The sequence below is a fragment of the Panthera leo genome, chromosome A2 (assembly GCF_018350215.1).
Source record: "Panthera leo isolate Ple1 chromosome A2, P.leo_Ple1_pat1.1, whole genome shotgun sequence".
Taxonomy (NCBI): domain Eukaryota; kingdom Metazoa; phylum Chordata; class Mammalia; order Carnivora; family Felidae; genus Panthera; species Panthera leo.
Window position 1 is genome coordinate 50,929,709 of NC_056680.1, and position 5,324 is coordinate 50,935,032.

Below are 5,324 nucleotides of genomic sequence, written 5' to 3' on the forward strand. Positions count from 1 at the left end.
GAGTACTGAAAGATATAAGTTTATTGCCATTATGTTTCTTGTAGAGTTGGAGTTTCAGGTCCTTTCTAGTCTTTGTTGTTTTTGGTCTTTTTTTTTTTTTTTTTTTTTTGTCTTTTCTCCCCTCAGAGAGTCCCCCTTAAAATTTCTTGCAGGGCTGGTTTGGTGGGAAACTTTTCATCTCTTCTTCTATTTTGAATGACAGCGTTGCTGGATAAAGAATTTCTGGCTGCATATTTTTCCAATTCAGCACATTGAATATATCCTGCCACTCCTCTCTGGTCTGCCAAGTTTCTGTGGATAAGTCTGCTGCAAACCTGATCTTTCTTCCCTTGTAGGTTAAGGACTTTTTTCCCTTGCTGCTTTCATGATTCTTTCCTTGCCTGAGTATTTCATGAATTTGACTATGATGTGTCTTGTTGACATATGGGAGTCCTCTGTGCTGCCTGGGTTTTGATTTGTGTGTCTTTCCCCAGCTTAGGAAAGTTTTCGGCTATGATTTGCTCACATAACCCTTCTACCCCTTTTTCTCTCTCTTCATCTCTGGGACCCCTGTGATTCTGATGTTGTTCCTTTTTAAGGAGTCACTGATTTCTCTAATTCTTAAATCGTGCTCTTTGCCTTAGTCTCCCTCTTTTTTTCTGCTTCATTATTCTCCATGAGTTTGTCCTCTGTATCACTGATTTGCCGTTCTGCCTCATCCATCCTTACCGCTGTGGCATCTACTCGAGATTGCTCTCAGTTATAACATTTTTTATTTCCTCCTGACTAGCTTTTAACACCACAGAAAGGTATTCTAATCTGTTTTCAACCCTAGCTAGTATTCTTATTATCATGATTCTAAATTCTGGTTTGGACATTTTGCTTGTATCTGTGTTGATTAAGTCCCTGGCTGTTGTTTCTTCCTGCTATTTCTTTTGGGGTCAATTCCTTTGCTTTGTTATTTTGAAGGAAGAAAAGAAATTGATAAGGTAAAAAAATTAAAATTAAAAAATTAAAACAACACACACACAAAAATCAAATAAATGATGCTAGATTCTAGGTGTGTTTGTGTCTGGTTATTGAAAGGAGCTTGATAGATTAGAGAAAAAAAAATTGAAAATTTGAGAAAATGAACACAATGAAATAGAATAAAATGAAATGATGAAAGTAAAATAGAATTTGAAAAATTTACCAAAAAAGTAAAAAATATAGTAGAAAAAATAAAGAAAATATTTTAATAACAATGGAAAATAAGAGTAAGTTTTTTCTCTTTATTCAAGAAAAAGAAAAGAAAAAAAAAGAAAATTGAATAGATGGACCAGTGAACAGTTTAAAATACAATTGAAATTACATCGGTTTCCCCTAGAAGTTGAACTATGAAGCACTTTATACTCCATAAACTAAGCAGGTGGAGAGATTTGTGGTGTTGCTGAAGAGCGAGGTTGGCCCAGTTGGCGGGGCTTAGTGTAACAGCTCCATTCTCCACTAGATGGCGCTGCTAAGTTACTGGGGTGGATTGTTGTGGCGCTTGTAGGTGTGTATGGGCATGCGTGGGAGGGGTGAAAATGGCGTCATCCAGCTACCCAGTCTCTAGTATCTGAACTCTGTGCTCTCCCCAACCAACAATCGTGCATCCATCCTTTGTCTCTCGCTTTTGTCCACTCCCCACCTTTACACTGTCTGTGATTAAGCTGTCAGGTTGCCAGATGGCACCTCCCTCCTGAGTTTTATCTCACATGCGGCTGTTTCCTGACCCCTCACTTCTGAAGGACTGCAGCTTTGACCCACTCAGATCCTCTGGGGGAGGGTTTCACTGAGCAATGGCCGGGTGCTGGCCACTCCCAGGAATGTTCTCAGGACCATGCTGCTGTAGAATGCCCAGAGACTGCGGCTGGGTGCCAGGCCCCCCCAGAAAAAGTTCATGCGATCATGTAGCAGCAGCGTTTCGGGGATTATGGAAAATCACAAATACACATCTGGCTCCAGGCTTCACCCTTAATGACCTTGTTCCAGCACCAGCAAATGTGGTTGTTCACTGGGGTCTGCTGGGACCGGGTGGCCACACAGCCTCTACCAGATTTCCTCCCAACAGAGGAACTGCTTCTCCACATGTGGCCCGAAAACTTCCTCTACCCCACTCTGCTGCTGGGGATTCGCCCTTCCCACCAGAGCACCACCAGGTATTGAGCTGTGGAGTTTGATACTCTGTGCTCCCCCTGTTTATAGAGTCTTAATGGAATTTAAACCCTCCCCTTTCTCCCTTTTTAGTTCAGTCCCTGAGGCTGCTTTCACTTTTCCACTTTCTCTCCAGCTGTTTTTGGGGGAGGGGTGCTTTTCCTGAACTCTACCCCCCCCCCATCTCTGTCCTCTCTCCACAAACAAAAACAGCTCCCTGCCCTCTGCGGCTTCTTTCTCCCCCAGTTCACCTCTCTGCGCCATATACTTGCTGACTTCTGTGGTTCAGGTTGTGCAGATTGTTGTGTTAACCCTCAAATCAGTTTTCTAGGTTCAGGATGGTTTAGTGTTGATCTGACAATATTTCATGGACACGAGACACAAAAAAAACTTCCATGCTGTTCTGCCATCTTGTCCCCTCCACTTACACTCTCTTTCTTACATTTTTTTAATGTTTATTTGTTTTTGAGAAAGAGTGAGAGAGACAGAGTGTGAGGGGGAGAGGGGCAGAGAGAGAGGGAGACACAGAATCCGAAGCAGGCTCCAGGCTCCAAGCTGTCAGCACAGAGACCAATGTGGGACCTGAACTCAGAAGTGTGAGATCATGACCCAAGCCTAAGTCAGACACTCAACCGATTGAGCTACCCAGACACCCCTGGTATTTTTTCTTTAAGGAAATTCCTTTCTCCCTCACTCACTCCCTATGTTTGGTGAGATTTACCCACCACCACCACCATTATATTCTTCTCCAGACAGGGGCAAATGGTTAGTCCTGGACAATGAGAATACTGCATTGTTCTAAACACAATGATTGGTTCAAGCATGGGCACATAAGCCAATTCAAATAGTTGAGATTGATATCCAGGTCATATGTTGCAGTTTGCAAGAAAGAGGTGTTGTCTAGGATTTCTGTTGAGTTTGTTGAGCTGAGGGAATGGTAAGCTTCAGCTACTGGGGGCCATCTTTGACACCCTAAGCAGGGAAATTGTCTAAAAATAAGGTGAGTACACAGGAACATAAGAAATGGAGAGAGACTGTTCTGATGATGTAGTTTGACCACCTGGATCCATCCATGCCCTAAGACCTACTTCTGGAGTGTTCTGTGAGCCAATACATTCAGGTTTTGCTTAAGGCAGTTTGAATCCAGGTTTTTTCATTTCCAACCCAAATAGTCCCAAATAACTACATCTCCCAAAAGAGAGCAATGTTGGGATAATGGATTGTTTATATTGTAGAAGAATAGGTGTGCTACTTCTGTCATAATGGAACGAAAACACCAGAATTTGAGGCCCATATCTGCCACTGGACAGTGATGCAACTCCTCGGAGCCTTATTTTCTTCCTTTGCAAAATGGAGAAAAACATCCTTCCTACCTGCAGATGCTGTGAGAATCAGAAGAGATAATGGATGGAAAGGAGTTTGTAAACTGAAAATGGCTTTATAAATGTAAGTGATTGTCATTAAATTTTAATAAGTGGCTTGCCCAAGGATTAGAAATAGCAGCAGTATTGGAAAAGCACTTGCCAAGCTGTGAGTAGGTGGCACAGAATGTATCCTTGTTTTTAAAACTAACCTTAGAGCAGTGACAGCAAGAAAGTTGGAGAATTCTATACATAAAGAACTTCTCTTTGACCTTAGGGAGGGGCCAGAGCAGAATGGAACAGTTGTGGGAATGAGATGGGGACTAGAGACCACAAGGCAAGGATGATGCTGCACTGAACACCTGGGTGAGAAGAGAAGCCCCCAAGGCACTTCCAGCCAATATCATAGTGAAGAAAGATCTGTAACTTGCTGGATACCCTTATGCCTAAATTAAGTGTCCGATTACGTCAAACATTTGATAAGCTCTTACAACATTCTAAGTCCCCTGATCTTTGTTTTACGTGTATTATCTCATTCAATCTTCACAGTAGCCCTTTGAGATAGTGTTATGAGCTGAATTGTATCCCCCACCCCCACCCCCAATTCATATGTTGAAGTCCTAACCTCCAGTAGCTCAGAATGTGACTGTATTTGGAGACAGAGACTTTAAAGAGGTGATTAAGGAGGAACTTGGGTGGCTCAGTCGGTTAAGTGTCTGCCCCTTGATTTTGGCTTAGGTCATGATCTCAAGGTTCATGAAATCCAGCTCCACGTCAGACTCTGTACTGACAGCACAGAGCTTGCTTGGGATTCTCTGTCTCCCTTTCTCTCTGCCCCTCACCCACTTGTGCTCTCCTCTTCTCTCCCTCTCTCTCCTGCTCTCTGAAAAATAAATAAATAAACATTTTTTTTAAAAAAAGAGGTGATTAAGGCAAAATGAGGTCATATGGTGTGCCCTAATCCATCATCACTGGTGTCTTATAAGAGGAAATTAGGACACAGACAACACAGAGACCACAGGATGACCATGGAAGACACAGCAAGAAAGCAGCCATATACACCAGAAGAGGGGCTTCAGAAGAACCCAAACTTTCTGACATCTTGATCTTGGACTTCTGGCTTCCAGAATTGTGAGAAAATTACCTTCTTTTGTATTTTGTACCTTCTTCTGTAGTATTTTGTTATGGCAGCTCTAGCAAACTCATACCAGTAGGTACTCTTATATCCTTATTTTATAGAGGAGGACACTGAGGATGAATAACTTGCCCAAAGTCACATATCTAGCAAGGGGAAGAACTGTGATTTAGCCTCAGGAAGCCTGCTCCAGAGCCCATATTCTTGATTACTGTGCCTTATGGATCATTCTAAAGAGTAGATGCAATTCTTCTGAACTACCTTTGTTTTCTTTTTAAATCCATATTATTTGGTTATGAATATATGCACTCACATCACCATCTGGAGTCAAGTCTCATTTCTGCAAATTACCAACTGATGTCAAGCCTCAGCATCCTCATCTGTAAAGTGAGGATGATGATAGTAGTATCTCCTTCTGAGAGTTTTTAGGAAAGTTGAATGAGATATTGTGCACATAAAGTGCTAATCACTTGGAAAACATTCAAAAGCTATTTGCTATTATTATCAGATAGCTTGAAAGTAGGAGTTCCAAGATTCAAACACGGAACTAGCTTGGTCAAAGCCAGTGCATATAACCATTACATAGAACTGTCCAAGGTTCCTGAGCCCTTGCTGAAAGACACCAGGGCTATGGAGTTAGACAATGGATAGTTGTATTCTAACCCTGATACACA